The sequence below is a fragment of the Corythoichthys intestinalis genome, chromosome 19 (genome assembly GCF_030265065.1).
Source record: "Corythoichthys intestinalis isolate RoL2023-P3 chromosome 19, ASM3026506v1, whole genome shotgun sequence".
Taxonomy (NCBI): domain Eukaryota; kingdom Metazoa; phylum Chordata; class Actinopteri; order Syngnathiformes; family Syngnathidae; genus Corythoichthys; species Corythoichthys intestinalis.
The window spans coordinates 29,927,313-29,949,711 of NC_080413.1; positions in this window are offsets into that span (position 1 = coordinate 29,927,313).

A 22,399-nucleotide genomic window follows, 5' to 3' on the forward strand; every position below is an offset into this window, starting at 1 on the left:
CAAGGCAAAAGCGGTGTAGGCTGCTTCTGTGAGACCCCCTCCGTGAGCATGAGTGATGAGGTTTGCAATGCACCACTGACCTTGATGGACATACTGTAAACTATGAATTACCGGTACACATCAACCAGATGATGTGTCATGTGATTGTAACATGAAGCAATAAGGGCTGTAAATGGAAGGGCGGGAAGGCCGTAGATCGTCAAGACAACAAATTGGTTTAAATCAAATTGTCCCTGTCCTAACACATCTATCAAAATCTATAACACAGAAGAGAGCAGAGCAAAGTATACAGGGCTCATATGTCCCAAAGACCACACAGACTTGGATTTGTGCCTTGTTTCAAGTAAACATAGTTGTCGACCTTTGCTCCTTTAATGTAAATGACCCCCCTATTCCAGAGTTAATAATTAAAAAAGTAGAATTTAAAAGTAGTCTTAGTACTCTAAAGGAGTGGTCCCTAAAGTTTTTTTTTTTTTTTTTTTGTAAACCTGTCATGTTCAGCTGTTTGACACAGAGAATTGAAGTCTAAGTGCCCGGTTGGTCTGAACAGTTTTAATGTTTCACATTGAAAGTATGACATACTCCCATTGTTATCATTCAACATGCCTGGTTTATTATGACAAAGCAGCGACCAAGAAGGAGTTATGGGGGTACAGACGAAAAGAAACAAGAGAAGAAAGAAACACAAACAACGACAAGGAATACATTGAACGTCTACACTAACTACTACTATGTTGGTGGTATCGTCAGCTAGATGTATTTCCGGTTGACACCATGTGGGGGGGCCTGTTGACCAGGGAAAGAGGGGGACGGGGTGAGGGAGTCTAAGCCAAGTGATTGAAAGGGGTAGAGTGTACACAAATCAGCTCTGTGATCTAGAACCCAGTAATCGTGTGAATCCCTTGTGGGTGTAAGCTCGTTGGTGACCGACCCTACACCACCCCATCGCCAATCCTGGCACCGGGACCCCCCACCCGAGCGCGCCTTATCACATCCAGGGGCACACGAGCCCCACCATGCGCGGGACAGCTACACAGACGAGCGGAGACGCCATGCGGGCGCCAACCCAGGGCCACGGCCCCCACCCAGCCAGTCCGGGGAGGGAGGGCCGGCGGGCGTTCAGCGCAGCCCATCCCTCCTCCCGCAGCCCGGCAAAGGAGCCATCGCCCCCCCCCAGGGATCTAGGGTGGTCCCCTGGGCCACCTGCGCACCCATCAGCAGGCTTTCAGGGATGGCAAGAGGGGGTGGACCACCAACTCCAGGAGTATGATGTGTGTGGTGCGTTAAAAAAGGCGCAGGGATGGCGGGGCCTCCCGTGAGGAGGTAACCATGAGGCATACCCCACCCCGCCCCAACAGGTCCCAACCATCCCACAACCTTGGCGTGTGATGCATTAAAAACAATAGTGGTCCTTCAACTTTTTATCACCAACTGTCAACACTTCGCAATTTTCTCATGGACCGGGGTAGAGGAGGGGATCCACTGTGTCCATATTTTTTTCAACAGCTGAAATGAAGTTGTCAGTTTGATACAGTGGTATCGCAATATTTAGCTAAAAGTTATCATACTGTGAGAAACTTATATCGACCCATGCCAACATGGAAATGACACATAGCATAACATAACATAGCAGTGTTGTTTTTGTCAGCGACGACTATAACGAAAATATTTTGTCAACGAATTTTTTTTTCATAACGATAATGAGCTAAAAATGTGTTTTGGGAGACTAAAACATGACGAGCCTAATGCCAGTTTTCGTCTGTCGAGACGAAAATGCGCAATCGTTTCTGTCACATGTTCACAATGTGTGACTTTATGTGTAGTTAGACTGCATCTAGCAGTGTCTGGTTGTGACACTCATGTGACGTGCTGCCCCCCCACCACAATGTGTGACTTTATGTGTAGTTAGACTGCATCTAGCAGTGTCTGGTTGTGACACTCATGTGACGTGCTGCCCGCCCCCCCACCAGTGCAGTTCTCTCTCCAATCTCAAGTCTTGCACACACGTTAAGATTTGTTTTCTTGGCTAAAGAGAATATGCAATGTTGCTTTACCCTTTAAAGGCCTGTGTTGAGTGATCATTACACACTAAATGTAACTCGTAGCATTAGCATAGCATTCACATTACGCTAATGCTAATGGCGAGCGTCCTCTGAAAGTATCGGACAACTTTTTTTTTTTTTGTACATACAGTACCATACATGGCGTCCAGGTGGGTATAGACTAGTTTCCGAGGTACTTCCACTTTACCTCCGCATTTCTGCTCCATTTTCCATGTTCTCTTACCAAAACAACAATGGAGCTGATATAACTCATCAAAATTCCTCAGAAAAGACAATGTGGAAATACCGCATCTATCTGCCATCATCACGACATGGGAGGACAACATGTTCATGAAGGCAGATGTGGAACCGAGCCCGTGCCACCACAAAGACCGGGTGTTTATGTAGTCATGTTGCAGCTGTGTTGTGGAAGGTATGTTCTTACTGTCCCTGCATTTTTATGTGCCCAGTGCTCCAAAAATACTTAAGATCTTGCCCATGAAACGACTTGTTGTCTTTGATATTGTTATTACGATAATGATTGTAATCATGATGTTTAATCTTATTACAACTACTGAACTGCTGTGGCTCCAACACATGCTATTTGCTGCTAGCCTGTTGCTAATCAGTAAGTGTAGGACTGCACAATTATGTTCAATTTGACTACAATTCTGTGTTTTGCGTCGGAGCTGAGACATCATTTGCTTTGCTAAATCTAGTTATACAGTGGTACCTCTACATACGAAGTTAAGTCAAGTACGTTCCATGACCTTGTTTGTAAGTCGAAATGGTCGTATGTCGAGCAGGATGTTCCCATAAGAATACATCATAATTCCATTAATTCGTTACACAGCCCAAAAACCTATAATAATCCTTAATAAATACTGCTGGTACTATTACACATAGCAAAACAAATTATAAATAAAAATTGGAATAATAATAATTCCTGTAATCATGTAACCAATCAGGTTCTAATGTGGTGGATGTTTTTTGCAGTACCTGAACGCACCGCGCAGCTGACATGACAGAGAGAGGCAGCGGTGGAGATTGAGTTTCACTTTCAATGTTTTCTTGAGAACAACTCGTCAACTTTTGTGTTGGATAAGTTCTGAAATAAATGATAAAAACCTGACGAAGCTGGCGATGTTACCACAATGACTGGCGAACGGTGGTCGTCGGAGGACGGTGGAGATGTGTTGTTGAGCCAGTTCACGGATGCGCACCCCACTCTCATATTTTTCTATTATTTGCATCATCATTTCAATGGTAAGCGTCACCTTTTTCCATGTTTCACCGCTTGTACCAACCTTTTTAAACCTGTGTTGTTTTCTCTCACAAGAAAATCCGCCGTGCATTCGTCTGCAGTACTGTCATTTCGTCGCATTTCGAGCATGTCGTCGGATATCGAAACAAATGGCGAGTCAAATTTTACGTCGGATGTCCCAAACATCGTGTGTCGAAAAGATCATATGTCGAGGTACCACTGTACTACGAAAAAGAAATGGAAAACAAACACTAAATGCATAAATGCAAGTGTTACAAGTGTTTATTCGTTTGTTCACAGGTGGAAAACGCTGTTAGGCAAGGGAAGACAACTTGATGTGCCTCACAACAACAGTTGTTGATCGACATACAGTGCCTTGCAAAAGTATTCAGCCCCCTTGAACCTTGGAACCCTTCGCCACATTTCAGGCTTCAAACATAAAGATATAAAATTTTAATTTTTTTGTCAAGAATCAACAACAAGTGGGACACAATCGGAAGTGGAACAAAATTTATTGGATAATTTAAACTTTTTTAACAAATAAAAAAACTGAAAAGTGGGGCGTGGAATATTATTCGGCCCCCTTGCGTTAATACTTTGTAGCGCCACCTTTTGCTCCAATTACAGCTGCAAGTCGCTTGGGGTATGTTTCTATCAGTTTTGCACATCGAGAGACTGACATTCTTGCCCATTCTTCCTTGCAAAACAGCTCGAGCTCAGTGAGGTTGGATGGAGAGTGTTTGTGAACAGCAGTCTTCAGCTCTTTCCACAGATTCTCGATTGGATTCAGGTCTGGACTTTGACTTGGCCATTCTAACACCTGGATATGTTTATTTTTGAACCATTCCATTGTAGATTTGGCTTTATGTTTTGGATCATTGTCCTGTTGGAAGATAAATCCCCGTCCCAGTCTCAGGTCTTGTGCAGGTACCAACAGGTTATCTTCCAGAATGTTCCTGTATTTGGCTGCATCCATCTTCCCGTCAATTTTAACCATCTTCCCTGTCCCTGCTGAAGAAAAGCAGGCCCAAACCATGATGCTGCCACCACCATGTTTGACAGTGGGGATGGTGTGTTCAGGGTGATGAGCTGTGTTGCTTTTACGCCAAACATATCGTTTTGCATTGTGGCCAAAAAGTTCAATTTTGGTTTCGTCTGACCAGAGCACCTTCTTCCACATGTTTGGTGTGTCTCCCAGGTGGCTTGGCAAACTTTAAACGAGACTTTTTATGGATATCTTTGTGATATGGCTTTCTTCTTGCCACTCTTCCATAAAGGCCAGATTTGTGCAGTGTACGACTGATTGTTGTCCTATGGACAGACTCTCCCACCTCAGCTGTAGATCTCTGCAGTTCATCCAGAGTGATCATGGGCCTCTTGGCTGCATCTCTGATCAGTTTTCTCCTTGTTTGAGAAGAAAGTTTGGAAGGACGGCCGGGTCTTGGTAGATTTGCAGTGGTCTGATGCTCCTTCCATTTCAATATGATGGCTTGCACAGTGCTCCTTGAGATGTTTAAAGCTTGGGAAATCTTTTTGTATCCAAATCCGGCTTTAAACTTCTCCACAACAGTATCTCGGACCTGCCTGGTGTGTTCCTTGGTTTTCATAATGCTCTCTGCACTTTAAACAGAACCCTGAGACTATCACAGAGCAGGTGCATTTATACGGAGACTTGATTACACACAGGTGGATTCTATTTATCATCATTGGTCATTTAGGACAACATTGGATCATTCAGAGATCCTCACTGAACTTCTGGAGTGAGTTTGCTGCACTGAAAGTAAAGGGGCCGAATAATATTGCACGCCCCACTTTTCAGTTTTTTATTTGTTAAAAAAGTTTAAATTATCCAATAAATGTTGTTCCACTTCACGATTGTGTCCCACTTGTTGTTGATTCTTGACAAAAAAATTACATTTCATATCTTTATGTTTGAAGCCTGAAATGTGGCGAAAGGTTGCAAGATTCAAGGGGGCCGAATACTTTTGCAAAGCACTGTATATCGAGACAATGTGCATTTACTTTGACGATGGAAGGCTTGATTTTTGCTTGAGCTTTGTTAATATTTTTGTAATAATTTTAGAACTTTATTGACCTGTTTTGTACATGCACCAATCGTTTTAAATAAAACAGAAAATGGAATCATGCTGGTCAAAAGTTTTATTGCGATCAATATCTGCAATAAAAAAGAATGACATTCTATTTGCGTTTACATATGGCGGAAAAAACAGACAAGACTAAAAAAGCAGTTTCTGCTCTTGCACTCTTTAAAATAAACTGCTGTATTTTAAGCCAAAAGAACTGTTGTGTTTGATAGAACAATATGTCTATATGCTGCCATAGCAGATTCATGGCGCATTAAGCCCCCAAACTATTTTTAATTTGTCCCTTTTACCCTGGAAACCCCGTTTACAGACGTCGCGCAACCGCTTTTGTTTCAACTCAGCCATAAAACGAAGGTAATTCATTATATTTATTAATCAAAATGTCTGTCATTTTTATATTAGAATTAGAGATGATCGGGTCCGATCGATCGGGTCCGATCACGTCATTTTCAAAGTATCGGAATCGGCAAAAAAATATCGGCCATGCCTTTTTTTAATATATATATTTTAATTAAATCGTTTTCTAATTGTATTTAACGTTACAGACATAATATGTTACACTCATCCAGAGTCTTTAATTTAGGCTTAGGGTAGGGTTATCAAAAATATCCCGATAATGGCGGCAATTATATTATTAATAAATGTGTCACGTTTAAATATTTAACACTATTAATATATGCGCTGCACAACCCTCTCACTCATTGACGCGCTCAATTTGTCATAACGCCATTTTACCTATATAGAGAGAGAAAAGGCAGTGCAAAATGAGTAGAGTGAACTTTGGCGGCCTTTGGAGCAGTTCTTCAATTGGTTTAAACCTTGCATTCCCTCTCCCTATGATTAGAAATTTCATGGGAAGCAATGTGGGGAAATTGATCTTTGTCTTACAACCTTAAGTTATTTCCCAAAGCAGAGAAGATATATCCATTGGTAGCACGACGCACAGTCATGGTTTTACTTCCCATCATGGTTCCACTTCCCATCATGCATTGGGGCATGGCCACTGTATCATTTACTGAAAGCTCAACAAATACACTAGATGGCAATATTTAGTCACAATATACAGTCGCAAGTCTTTTCTATCCGTGGATCCCTCTCACAGGGAGGAGGGAAAATGACAAGCACTACTCAATTTGAACATTTAGGGATGTACATAGTTTCGAAGGAGTGTACTCACTTTTGTTGCCAGGAGTTTAGATATTAATGGGTATATTTTGATTTATTTTGAGGGGGAAAAAATTAACTCTATTAGGCTACTATATAAGCTACACACAGACTACTTTTCATTGTGTCAAAGTGTCATTTTGTCAGTGTTGCCCCATGAAAAGATATACTTAAATATCTGCAGAAATGCGAGGGGTGTAGTCACTTTTGTGATACACTGTATATATATATTTTTCAATATGCAGTCAAGATTTGAATCTCTTCCCTCTTCTAGCTTTGCTTTAATTGTTTAAAAAAAAAAAAAAAAAATCACACATGGTTTATGGATATGTCATTCAAGAAAAGTTTAGGCCAAGTGACTATTTTTGGTAATAAAAAAACAAAAACAAATTATTATTATATTGTAGCATCTGCAAGGACAATGCCCACTTGGTGATGATAATGCATACTGAACAAAAAAACAGGCAATTATTTTCAATTAATTTTACCCACCTGAACGCCACGAACTGTATGCAAGCGTTTAACATGACACTTGCCACGCTAAATGCTAATGTTAGCGAGAACGCGAATGCTATGCTAACGCTCCGAGCCACCTAGCATCGTGTTTGCAACGGCGTCACAACCCTCTTCCCCTTCTCCCCTCTCCCGCTCTGCTCTCTCCATGTGTCTCAGACATCTCTCGTCATTCAACCAAATTGTAGTAATGCACGCATTTCCATCCTTATTAACAGTAACGGCATTGCAAAGATGGAAAATAATCATTAATTATATTACTCACCAATGACAAAAATAATGCCGTTAATATTGCGTTATACTCTAACACGTATTAACAAAACTGTATATAACTACTCAGTTGGAAATATCAGATTTCTTCATTATAATTTGGTTATGTTAAAGTAGGACATGAACAAAAAATCTGCTTTTACATTGGAAAATAACAATTCACATTTTTGCCAATTTTCGGACATTTTACTGTCTAAACTAGCTTCTTATTAAGGCTGGAACAACGAATCGATTAATGAATTAGTTGTGAATTTTATAATTGATACAGTTAAAGGAAATAGTCATCCATTTTGTCTTGTAGGGCTGTTAAACGATTAAAATTTTTAATCGAGTTAATCCCAGCTTAAAAATTAATCGTAATTAACCGCGCTTCAAACCATGTATAAAATATGCCATATTTTTCTGTAAATTATTGTTGGAATGGAAAGATAAGACACAAGACGGACATAAACATTCAACATACTGTACATAAGTACTGTATTTGTTTATCATAATAAATCCACAAGATGGCATTATTATTAACATTCTTTCTGTTAAAGGGATCCACGGATAAAAAGACTTGTAGTTCTTAAAAGATAAATTTGAGTACAAGTTATAGTAATTTTATATTAAAACCCCTCTTAATGTTTTCGTTTGAATAAAATTTGTAAAATTTTCAATCAAAAATATAAACTAATAGCTCCTCATTGTTGACGTTGCCGAGCGGGACGTCGCATGGGCTGCACAGTGTCTTCAACTACAGAAGGTAGTGATTGAAATACACCACAAGGTGTCAATGGCGAGTTTTGATTTAATTAGAGATTAGCCAAGGTAAAGTCTGAGTAAGTTTTATGTTTATTTTGCATCGCTATTTTGATTGGGAATGCCAGTTCTCTTTGCATTGAGTGCTTTTCTTTTTGTGAACATTTTTTTTTTTTGAGAAATAGGATTATTATTTTTCTTGTGCTTTCACTAAATGATACTGTAGCGACTTAACTGTTCTGCCCAAATGCATGATGGGAAGTTGGGCAACCATAACTGTCAGTGGTGGCTGCAAATGGTATACAGTGTTATCTGCTTTGTGTTCAATTAAGCGTGTTAAGAAAAAGATCATCTCCTGTCATTTTTCCCCCAAGTCGTACGCCATAATACTTATATTTGTTGCCAAAGCTTAAGCCAATGAAAGGCGCGGTCCAATGAACACCTGTGTCCACTGGCATTTTCTCTGCCTTTACGCTCTCAATGTGCTAAGACGGCGTCATTGTAAACTGTTTGAGGCAACGCATGAACGGGTCATTCCGTGCATGTGTTAATTGCGTCAAATATTTCAACGTGATTACCGTAATTTCCCGAATATAAGGCGCACCCGTGTATAATGCGCACCCCAAATTTACTTGTAAAATTTGGGGAAAATTATTGTACCCGTTTATAACGCGCACCCTAATTTTAGCACCAATAAATAGAAGAATACAAGAAAACAGAGCTCGTGTACAGATACAGAGATGTCATTTTACTGACTGGTGAAACACAGCACAAGCATAGCACATTGGTAGTTCAAAACATTACCGTAAACTGACAATATTTACGGTAATAATATGATTTGACAACTTCTACAACTTACCAGAATCTAGGAGAAAACACAACGGATGCGACTTTTCTTTTAAAGGCTGCTGTATAACTTGCTCGTTTCCTCATGATGAATAAATGTTTCTTCCATGGATTGATACGGTAAAACTACTGAACTATTGTTATTTGGGTTTGAGTTTCCCGAGGGACCGATATAGTTGACGGACACAGGAAGTGTGTGTCCTTACATTTGTTATGCTCCGAATTGTGGAGCTGCAATAAACGTCGACTCAAATGAGTTCAAGAAACTAAATTCTGTGCTTTATGAAGAGTGAAAAAAGCAGAATTTAACACAGACGAAATCATTCGGCCGATTAGTGTGAAGTATTACCGAAACAAAATGGTGACGTCACGTACCGTAATGGTCGGCAACGGGTCGCCGCATACGTTTCTTCAACACAACGTGGCCGTGTCAATGAAAAAAAATCGGTTTATATATATATGTAATACATATATATTTCTGTCTCCATCCATGTACCCGTGTATAATGCGCACCATGAGTTTACAAGTTGATTTTGGGGGAAAAAAGTGCGCGTTATATTCGGGAAATTACGGTAGTTTAAAAAATTAATTACAGCCCGTTAACGCAATAAATTTGACAGCTCTAGTCTTCATTGCTACTTACAACATGCCAAAAAAAAAAAAAAAAAAAATCAAGGTAAATTGTGAAGGTAATTGAAAGAAGTGATACTTATCCGATTAATCGTTTATGAAAATAATCCTCAGTTGCAGCCCTAATTTAGTGTAACAAGTATTTTTGTTCAAAAGACTAAGACATTAATTAAAGGGCTGTCAAAAACAACACTGCCTCAATTTTTTATAAAATTCAGACTTCTCCATCTCTGCATATTCCCGCTCACCTGTACAACCACAAATAACCAGGAAATGGCGTCATAGTGACAAAAGTAGCTGAACTACACAGAGATTGCGGACAACGTACCTTATAACATACACTGTATATTAATCCCAAACTCTCTCGTATTTAGCTGTAGATTTAGCTGTTAAATGGGTTATGTGTTCTTGTTTTTCCATATTTGGACTGTATCAGCTTTTTCCTTCCCTTGTCACTGTTCCTGCATTCACACTGTATTTGAATGTCAAGAAAAGATGGTTACAACGAGTCGACTCAGACTTTTTGTGTCCTGCTGTGGCAAGCCACAATTTGTGCTAGAGGGGGTAAAAAAATGCTGTCAAGGGGCGGTTGGAAGAGACAATAAGGGTCGGAGAGGAGTGACAGTCGAGGCTATGAAATTATATAATATTCAACGTGAAAGGTACTGACAGGAAGGACAGGACATTTGTTCCCAGGAAGGGCCAAGCGTCAGCGCCAGCTAATCCACAGCTGTGGTGACTGACAAGAGGCCCAACTGTCAGCAGGAGTGGGAAAAACATTTTTCCCCCCCCCTTTTTTTAACATAAAAGAGTTTGGCATTTTCACGCTGCACAAGGCATCTCTACAGAGAACGTGCTGCAGGTGACTATCTGAGGGTGGAAAGGAGACTTTATGCAGGCTGACCTTGTAAGAGTATTTACAGTGCAACACTGGGAAAATTCTTCTAAATACAGATCATGGCCACAGACATGTTTATGTTTCAGAGTATTTCTTCTCTGACTGCTACACTTTCTCCTGCATTGGATTCCCTGTAAAACCATGCAATGAGGAGATATTGTAATGTATGTGATATTCTGTGTTAGATCATCTCGAGTACACAGCACTGTAAAAAATAATTGAATGCATGATATTATAGAGGTGGTATCAAATTATAATAAAGTTGATAGATAGTCAGACCATTATTTAGGGTGACCATATTTTGATTTCCGAAAAAGAGGACACTCGGCCCGGCCTCAAGATACCTAAATTTTAGTTGAAGTTAACTCAAACATCCCTAATTACTTGAATATATTTAAAGTGTACCTCCTCCGTCTGGATGGAAAATGAGTTTTATAACAAAATAATACTTACCGTTATATATATGAACTTGACTCCCCAAGGCCAAAGCAAACCCCTAATGGTTAATGCAGTTATTGCAATTTTGTTTTTTTATCACAATAGATTGGTTGATTAAAATGTCAAAAACCAGAAGCCATTCATTTACGAATGTGATTGCACTTTAGTTTACATATTTAAATGTTCAGATATTAACATTTGAATGAGGCGAAATAACATGCTTTTTCTCTGAAATATATTGTTATAATCATTAGTTTCAGATGTAATTATTTTCTGTATAAAACTTAATTTGCTGTTCAAAAAGTATTTTTTCAAACTTGAGTCTTGAAAAAAAGGGGGTCATCTAATAATCAGGGCCGTCTTATATTCGGGCCAATACGGTAGTAATAAGGTAATGAATCAAGTTGTGGCTAAACAATAGCATATGACTGTTAGCAACTGTGTGACATATCACAAATGTTATGAAAGTATATTATAAAGGTTGAAAAGTTACCTCGTGTTGCTTGAAGTCGTGTAAACGATACCTTATTGTACCTCACAGTATCTTATTGTCTATTTTATTAACTTGACTGTTCTGCCTTTTGGCGAAATGTGTATTTGATTATAATGTTGATTTTTGTTCGGTGATGCACCCTTTTATTTTGGCGCAGCAAGCGTACAGCAGATAGTACTTGCACATGCGAGTAAGAGCGCATGTACTGTACACATGAAGAACGTATTTGCGCACACAAAGAAGAGTGCACGTGCGCACACGAGGAAAAGCGCATTTGAGAGAGAGAGAAATTATTACATCTTACTACATCGTTGTCTTGGCAAGGACAGTGCAATGATGTATAATAAATGTTTTTGGATAGTTAATTTGAGATTTAGAGGGTATTTAGAGGTAATTAAAGGGTTCATTCCGATTTACTCGGAATTCGGGTTATGTACACAGCATAGGAACATAACTCGTTCGTAACCCGGGGACTACCTGTAATCTGAAATAATGTTCTGAATAGTACTTCATATGTAGAAAATCCAGTTTTTACGAAAAGCTCTATTCTCTTTCAAGTGAAATAATTTAAATCAAACCATAGTCTCACAACTAGGGTTGTTCCGATCATGTTTTTTTGCTCCCGATCCGATCCCGATCGTTTTAATTTGAGCATCTGCCGATCCTGATATTTCCCGATCCGATTGCTTTTTTTGCTCCCGATTCAATTCCAATCATTCCCGATAATTTTCGACGATCATATACATTTTGGCAATGCGTTAAGAAAAAAATGAATAAAACTCAGATGAATATATACATATATATATATTGTTTATTTTGACAATAAATCCTCAAGATGGCATTTACATTATTAACGTTCTTTCTGTGAGAGGGATCCACCGATAGAAAGACTTGTGACTTTGTATATTGTGACTAAATATTGCCATCTAGTGTATTTGTTAAGCTTTCAGTAAATGATATTGTAGCCATGCCCAAATGCATGATGGGAAGTGGAACAGTGACTGTGCGTAGTGCTACCAATTGATATATCTTCTCTGCGTTGGGAAATAACATAAGGTGTTAATGAAAAGATCAATTGCTACCTTGCTTCCCCACATTGCTTCCCATGATAATTCTAATCGTAGGGAGAGGGATTGTAAGGCTTTACCCAATTAAAAAAAAGCTCCAAAGGCTGCCAAAATTCACTCTACTCATTTTACGCTGCCTTTTATCTCTCTATATAGGTAAATTGGCGCCATTACAGATTGAGCGCGACAATGCGTGAGTAGGTCGTGCAACAAATGCATTAATTGCGTTAAATATTTTAACGTGATGCATTTTTTAAAAAACTTAATTACCGCCATTATCGGGATAAATTTGATAACACTACCTTAAGCCTAAACTAAAGACTCTGGATGAGTGTAACATATTATGTCTGTAACGTTAAATACAATTAGAAAACGATTTAAATAAAAAATATATATTAAAAAAAGGCATGGCCGATATTCTTTTGTTGATTCCGATACTTTGAAAATGACGTGATCGGGACGCCGATCGATCGGCGTCCCGATCGATCAGGACATCTCTACTCACAACAATACTAATTTAGCAAAAAAAAGTCACTTTAGTCTTTTTTTAAGAGGAGACGATGGACCACTGCTCCTACGTCTGTTTTCTCTGTTATTCAGCATCGCAGAACCAACCACTGAGCAGGCTCTCTGAGAACACGTACCACAGGCAGCACAGTACCGTAGTATTCTGTGCAAAGCGTCAGTCAATTTCAACACACGCTAATTGGTCCCGTGGAAAATAATGAAAACCAGACATTTTCAATAATTTTATAAGACTCCGCTGGACATCCCGGACAGGATGTAAAAAGTGGACATGTCCGGGCAAACGCGGTCGTTTAATCACCCTACATTATTGCTCCTGATCTGTTGCTAAACTAAATGTTAATTATGTCCTGAGCGAGAACATGAATCAACTGATGTTGCTTGACTCATCCAGACACATCAAAATTCAAGCTCTGGTCTGCAGGTCGAATATTTAATCTGCTCAAGGTCACCAACTCTGAGAGCAAAACAGGGAGAGACAAAGACAGAGAGAGACTGTTGTCCTAAACTTGTGTCATTGAAGAATTATAGAGGTCACTATGCTCATGGGAGGAATTTTTTGTAGCCTTGTCCTCATCTGTCCCTTGCCACAGTGAATTGACCTCATAGCTTGCTGTTGTTCTTTTTTTTTTACTGTGAGAGAGAAAATGAAATGGATGGAAAGCCTTATTTAGACAGATATGTGCCTCTCCAAATCATGTCCAGTTAACTGAATACAAGTGGACTTCAATCAAATAATACACACATCACAGGAATGATCAAAAGAAATAATAATAAAAAAAAAAGAATATTCACAAAGAATAGTCTGAACAATTGTGCCCTGCTGTGATATTATGTGTGTGAAATCTCAGTTTTTGTTTTGTAGCCCTGCACAAGCCAAGAAACTATATTTAGACAAACTCCAAATAAGAACAATAACAACTACTACTTGTGATTTCTCCAAGCCAACAAAGGCATTTTTCAAAACATGTTAAAATTAACATAATACACGAGGGATTTGCTGACCTTGCCTGGAAGAAGGGCAGCAAAATGTCCAAATTCAATGAGATGTGCTCTGTGTATTATAAAAATAAGAACAAAAGTGTCTTTATTGTCATTTTAACAGGTATACATGATCATAAGACAAGACTGGAAACCAGCCTCTCCGTCGTATGCGCCCACACATAGACCGAGTCACCAGGTGGGCGGCTGGCAGCAGGCACTCATTGGTCAGTTGAGACCGCCTGTCTACTGGAAACGGCAAGAGGATGTGCTTTTCCCAATCAAAAGAGCATGATGACTTCCATCTTTTCATCATCTGCCCTCAAACCAAGCCTTGCTTCCGTTCTGAGCTGAGGCTGAATCACACCAGAGAATCACTCGAATATAAATAGCAACCAAACTTTGCTGAAGTCTCAAAGGGCCAGGTGAGCTTTTTAAGAGACTTTGTCTGACCTCAGACCACGCTTACATCATTCAAAATCACAAAACATATAGAATTATAATCATATGAAGTCAGTGGGGTCAAAACAAACACACAATCCAGTGTTTGTATTGTAGTTAAATGGCTGGAGAGCAACTGATTCACCGGATGTTTCCTAAAAAAAAAAAAAAAAAAGCTATTGTAAAACAAAGGCCGCTTTTGTATATGGTTACACAACAGTCACATTCAAAAGAAAAGACCTAGCTTCACCAGACACAAGTTTTTATAAACATTTAATGTCAAATTCTAAACTTGATTGGAATGAGAAGTTTTTTGTTTCTTTTACCGTAATTTTCGGACCATAAGCCGCTACTTTTCCCCATAAGCGAATTCTAAGGTAGGGGCCAGAAATATGTCATTGCATGTAAATGACTTTCCTATATTATATATATATATAAATAATTCAAGTTAATAATAAAAAAAACACAAACATTTTTATTAGTCGAAATTATTTTTCGAGCACCTTAGACAGTCATTTGCTTTGCATATAATTGAATATTATATATATATATATATATATTAGGGCTGTCAAAATTATCCCGTTAACGGGCGGTAATTAATTTTTTTAATTAATCACGTTAAAATATTTGACGCAATTAACCCACAAATGCCCCACTCAAACAGATTAAAATGACAGCACAGAGAAAGGTGTACTTGTGTTTTTCAGAGTTTTGCCGCCCTCTGCTGGCGCTTGGGTGCGACTGATTTTATAGGCTTCAGCACCCATGAGCATTGTGTAAGTAATTATTGACATCAACAATGGCGGGCTACTAGTTTATTTTTTGATTGAAATTTTTACAAATTTTATTAAAACGAAAACATGAAGAGGGGTTTTAATATAAAATTTCTATAACTTGTACTAACATTTATCTTTTAAGAACTACAAGTCTTTCTATCCATGGATCGCTTTAACACAATGTTAATAATGGTAATGCCATCTTGTTGATTTATTGTTATAAAAAAGCAATACAGTACTTATGTACCGTATGTTGAATGTATATATCCATCTTGTGTCTCATCTTTCCATTCCAACAATAATTTACAGAAAAAATATGGCATATTTTATAGATGGTTTGAATTGCGATTAATTGCGATTAATTACGATTAATTAATTTTTAAGCTATAATTAACTTGATTAAAAATTTTAATCGTTTGACACCCCTAATATTTATATATATTAGAGGAAACATATTTCTAAAGATGATTTTTTTTTGATTGAAGCAACTTTTTGGGGGATTGAATGATTTAGACACAAATGTCCTTATCATAATATGGCCCAAACACAAAAAGGATTGCTTCAATCAAAGAAAACTTTTTCAATGAAAAATTAAGTGTTCAAATGCAAATTTGTCAATCTCAAATATTTTTTCGCATTCAAAAAACTTTTTCTAATATTCAAATTCCTCTTTTGATTGAAGTGATTCTTATTGAAAGTCGATATTTTTTTGAAGCAACTTATTTTTTGATTGAATAATAAAGAGAAAAATGTCCTAGCCAAAATGTGGCCCAACAAATCAACATTACTTCAATCAAAAAAATCAATAAAAATAAAAATTAATCAAAGAAAAATAGATTTCACGTGCATTTTTTTTTTTTTTTTCCGAGTTTTTTGAGTTTCAAATTTATTTTTGCATTCAAACACATTTTTTATTGAAGCAACTATTTTTTCTACCTCCATATGGCTCCGCCCAGGGGATACAATTTTCTATTCGGGTAACTACATTGGCACGACACTTGCGGGCTACCAAATTCAAAGGATGACGATCTTGGCGAAAAGTATTGCCTAAGCAGCCTGATTTACAATTCCCCTCAAGGATGATGGGAAACAAAAATCGCTCATTATCAACTTATTATTTGAAATATTCTTGTAAGTTAATTTTATTGCTGACACTGCCTTTTGGGGTCATCAACATATTTTGACCCCCCAGCCCCAAAAGTCTAACTCCGCCTATGCTATTCCCCCTCATTTTGAATCTTGCGGTTTATAGTCCAGTGCAACTTGTTTGTTGAATTACTTGGGTTAATAGTTAACACTTTATTTGACAGCGACGTCATAATACTGTCATAAGACCGTCATAATTCTAACACTATCATGGGCATTACCGAATGCTTATGACAGATGTCATTTAGTGTAATCCTGCAAATTATGTTCTAACTCCCTTTATGTCCAGCTCAGATCTTTTGCATCCATTCAAAAGTGAAATAATTTTCCAGATAACACTAAAAGACATATGTTATAAGCATTCATTAATGCTCATGACGGTGTCACGTCATCGGGCCACTGTCAAATGAAGTGTTACCAAATATCATAACTAACAATTAATGAAACAAATGGAACAGTAACTGAAGAAATAATTAGTACATCATATGAATTTTGATTGTTTACATCTCTAGCTCTGCAATGCGAGCTAGGAGGCATGTTGGACAACAACAGCGTTGACAGCAGGTGGCAGAAGAGGTTACAGTAACTGTCTCCCCCAAGGGAGCAGTGATGGCCAAATGAAGCAGACAATTGGTTCAAAGCTTCATGGTGGGTTATTTGGTCTTATGACAGTCTTATGATGCTGCTGTCAAATAATGTGTTTCCGGTTAATATCTTTTGGGGTAAAAATTCCATAATACAGTAAGGCTAGTTAACAGATTAATGCGTCAGATTATTCCACTTACTTTTAGTATATACTGTATTACTATTTGTTCTTATTAAGTCCATACATCTAAAAGTCGGTCATTTTTTTAACGAAATCAAGAAAAAATGCGTAAAAATAATGTTTTGAACTATTTACGCTTGAATTAAGAACATTTCTGACTTTTTGGGGGGGTTAACTCTACAAACATTTTGGTTAAAATAAGTTTTAAGATTATTTTCAGCAAGCGATTTTCTTATTTCAAGAAATCTGAGTCAACTTTACTTGAAGCACTGGCAGATAATTTCACTTATTTCTACTAAATTTGTACTGAAAACAAGGGAATTCAAGTCTCTCCCCCCAGTTTTAAGGAGGTAGGTTTTTGTAGTGCATTTGTAATGGTTCAGGTGATATACCGTTCGATTCAAATCTGTTTTCAAAACCTACGATGGAAACATTTTGAAAACTTCCAGAATAAATGTCTGGATTTTATTAGCAAATTTAAATTGCATTATTTGAACACAAATTATATAAACATACGCAAGAAATACAAACTTGTTAATCATCTCTTAAGTATCCAGGAATAAAAATCAAAAAAATCAAAAAACATTTGTCTTAATACCCCTTAAAAGTGTCTGTCTAAATAAATGAAATATAAAAAACTTCTTAGTCAGGGAATAACAAAAATAAATTAAAATGGAGCCTTCCTTCAGGTAAAACACTATTGCTTTTGTCCACAAGCACTGCCAGGCTCAACAAAAAATGAAAGCTCCTTTGGGCTGCTTTAAGACCACAGAAATAAAATAAAAATGAAAACTTTGAAGAAGGAGGTAAACTTTGGTTCACTACATTTCTTAGTTATTTAATGTTAACAGTAGAAAACATCTAGGACAGGGGTCTCCAAACTGGTTCTCGAGGGCCGCTGTGGGTCCTGGTTTTTGTTCATACCGATCAAGCACAGACCTTTTAACTAGGGCTGTCAAACGATTAAAATTTTTTAATCGAGTTAATCACAGCTTAAAAATTAATTAATCGTAATTAATCGCAATTCAAACCATTTATAAACTATGCCATTTTCTGTAAATTATTGTTGGAATGGAAAGATAAGACAAAACGGATATATACATTCAACATACTGTACATAAGTACTGTATGTGTTTATTATAACAATGAATCAACAAGATGGCATTAACATTAACACTCTGTTAAAGCGATCCATGGATAGAATGACTTGTAGTTCTTAAAAGATAAATGTTAGAACAAGTTATAGAAATTTTATATTAAAACCCCTCTTAATGTTTTCGTTTTAATAAAATGTTTAAAATTTTCAATCAAAAAATAAACTAGTAGCTCGCCATTGTTGATGTCAATAATTACACAATTCTCATGGTGCTGAACCCATAAAATCAGCACCCAAGCACCAGCAGGACAAAACTCCTAAAAACACAAGTAACAAGTGCATATGACCCTTTGCTGTCATTTTAATCTGTTTGAGCAGGGCATGTGCGGTAATTGTGTCAAATATTTTAACGTGATTAATTAAAAAAATTAATTACCGCCCGTTAACGTGATAATTTTGACAGCCCTACTTTTAACCAATGTGGTTTCTTCTAAAACAAGCAGCACCTGACTGCAATCAACTGATTACACTTATAAAACACCAGATTGGTGAAAAGGTGTGGTCTTGTTTTGTTGGAATGAAATCCTGCACCCACGGCGGCCCTACGTGGAATAGTTTGGAGACCACTGATCTAGGAGGATATTTCACACAGAGAAATTCACATAGATTAATGTTATGCCAACTCTGAATAAGGTCGGACTTTCAGTAGCAAAATAACTTGTGTGTTCCCTTCTAACCAACATTTACGTTTCTAAATTATTGCAGTGGCTGCTGCTGGCGGGAAAAAAAATTCTGTTGTTGAGGGGGTCAAGTCATCAGCCAATCAAACGTGCGTTTGAGGGGAAAAAATGGACTGGCACATTCAGCAAGTGAAAAGGGGTCCATGTAAGTCTGAACATTAAAGTACTTCAATTCACTTAACCCTTTATTGCCAAACGTATCACACTTGATACACCTAAAATTACATGATTTTGAAACTAATTCAGAATGTTGACAATTCTTTTTGGGGAAAAAAAAAATGATGGATGCAAGTCAACACATGCATCTGCAGGTTCCATGAGAAAAACAAACAGGATTGAGCAAGGGTTATAGATATCAGAGCGCTTATTACACATATTCATTTTGACTTTTCTTTTTACAAATTTGAAAAAAAAGGTTTCATTGGGACCTCATTTTTCAAATGTTGGGATTCTCTGATAATTGCTTCATGTTGCAGGTATTTAAGGGTTAATAATGGTAGGGTGAATTCTAACCTTACAACATATGGGAAGACAATCTAAACTACCTATGTAACTGAAATCATTGCTTCCCCTCATTGAAAGACAAGTTTCCGCCATTGGACTCAACAGCCAATTGACTCAAAATCAGACTTCATGTGATGATGATACCAATTTGTATTGCCCAGCAAAAGGTGAAAAATAGAGCGAGGTGTCCAGTGGAGAGAGCGCGTTGCAGATAATAAGCATTTGGATGTGCTAATACCAAAACTGATAGAATTGGAACTCCTTTGCAAAAATGTGTGTCGTTTGCAAAACAACTTTTAATGCGCACTACCAACAACTAAAGTGCAGGCCACAATGCAGAGTGTTTGCAGGCAAGTCCGTCTGTGTGGTGCAGGCACTTTAATTAGAAAGCTTTGACTTTCTGTCGCAAGTGATTTACTACTACAGTGTGACATGGTGTCCATCTTAACAGGTTTTGTGGTAATGGGGGTTGGAGGAAATCAACACATTAAAGGTTGAACAGCTTTTACTATTCTTGACAAAATAACATTAAGGAAGTATGAACTGGTGCTGAATAAAACAATGATATCAGGTCTTTTGATCTATTTTTAATATCTTTATATCTGTTTCGTATATTTTAATTCATTCTTTAATAATCGTCAAACAGTTGGTGGTGAGCTGGAGCCCGAGATACAAACATGAATGTTGTGAAGGAACAATAAGCTATTTAACAGGAAAAAAGCAGTCTTAAATTATTTGAAAATGTCATTTTTAATTCCAGACAAGGTCATTAAACCCTTCGTGACAGTCCTTTTTTTGCGCAAAGTCACCTTCATCTTATTTTCACGCACACTCCAGACACTTTCTCTCTAATTACCACCCAGAAAATGTCGTGAGGAGATGTTCATTAAAGGTAATAAAGCTTTGTGGTCCGATTAGGAGACAGCGGCATTTTTCAGTCAGCCACATACTGCCTCTAATGAAGGCTATATACAAATACAGTAAAGATTACCGGGCATACCGGAGGAGCATTACCATGTATTTCGGGTGTTCCTGTGACTTTCTGTAAACAGAATTAATCCAGCCAGCCATTTTTAAAAAGCGCTCATTCCAGAGCGCAGCGTGGTGTACTACACCTCTAACTGGTCGATCACAGTAAATCATAGGATACATAACCAAACAACCATTCACTAGAGCTGAACAAGTAATCTACATCGCATCAACATTGAAGTTTTTATTGCTGTGATATTCTAACCCCATGAAGCCGTTTTTTTTTTTTTTTTTATTGAATAATTGCTATTTAATATTTAATTATACCTTTCTCGCATTTGAGTGACAAACCTATTTGCGAATTAGCGTTAAGTCTTGCATTTGTGAGAGAATTGTAGTCATGCTTAAAACACAACCATTATACATCATATTTTGTTATGCTTGCATGAGAACATTGTAGCATAGAGTGTCATTGTTGATCTGTTTGAGTGTGCCTTCCCATGGCCTTAACGATTGTAGACTGTATCACAATATGCCCAAATATGGACTCTTATGTCCCTGTTTTCCAATATGCCCTGAATGAATACAATGTGGCAACTGTGGCTTATCAGACTTCGTTCTAGCCCAAGCCAGTGCTCAAGGTCTCAGCTCAAATATGTTTTTGTATGGAAAAATACCCAGGTTTGTGAGATGATGAGTTTCGTTTCTTAGTAAGTTTCGTTTCACGGTGGGCTTCGGCATCGCCCTTTCAACAGTATAAATGTCCAGCCTCTATTGTACTTCTTCGTACTTTCTGGGAGATCACAGCTCCTGGCTGAATCACATCAGTTTGTACCCGAGAGCTCTTGTTCATAAAGCCTTCGAAGAAAAGCAGTCCATGGTTGGGGTCGTATTCATTTCTCTAATCGAGCTATCGAAGTAACACTTGTTTTGGAGTTGAAATTTGAGCTTCCCTGACAGCATTCATGGGTTTGTTGGCTCATCAGAAATGGAAATGGGGAAACCAGTTTGTCTGCACTGTACTAGCTGCTAATACAGCACATAGTGCAACTGTACCTCTTGTATCACAGAGTGGTCGGTGAAAAAATGATACATTCATGTGAAAAAATGAAGACACCCTAAGTAGGCATTTGTGTTTTCTAACATATTTGGTCATATGTATATTTAATATCAATTTTAATGATCTTGAGAGATTTAAATAATAGAACTAAACAATTAAAACAGTTTTTTTTTTTAATTTTTTTTTTTATAACTTTCTATGAAATGTAATTTTAAATAAAGGCAATTTCTGGTAAGGAATAAATTAGGACAACCCCACATTAAATCCCACTTAAAATGGTTAAAATCAAACACAGGGGTATCACATCAGGTGCATATGATTAGAACATCATTAACCAATGTTTTGAAGGAGGCTTGCTTTATTTAAACCACACATTTAGTTTGGTGGGCCCCTGACTGTTGAAGTGAGAGAAAACACAATGGTGAGGTTAAAGGAGCTGTCTAAGGGCTTCAGAAAGAAGATTGTAGATGCTTATGGGTCTGGTATGGGATTTCAAAAGATCTGAAATAATATAAAATGAGCCATTCCAAGGTCCAGAAAATAGTCTACAAGTAGAGGACCTTCAAAACAACAGCCAACATGCCCAGATCTGGCCATCCAAGCAAGTTCACCCTGAGAGCAGACCGCAAGATGCTAAAAGAAGTCTCCAAAAACCCTAATATGTCATCAAGGGACCTACAGCAGACTCTTGCTGCTGTTGATGTGCATGCCTCTACAATCAGAAAGAGACTTCACAAGTTTAACCTTCATGGGAGGTGTGTAAGGAGGAAACCTTTGCTCTCCATGAAGAACATGAAGGCCAGACTGAAGTTGGACAGAGTGAATGGAGACAATACAAGGACTTCTGGAATAATGTTCTTTGGGGAGATGAATCTAAAATTGAATTAATTGGACACCAGAACAGAGGACATGTTTGGCGTGAAC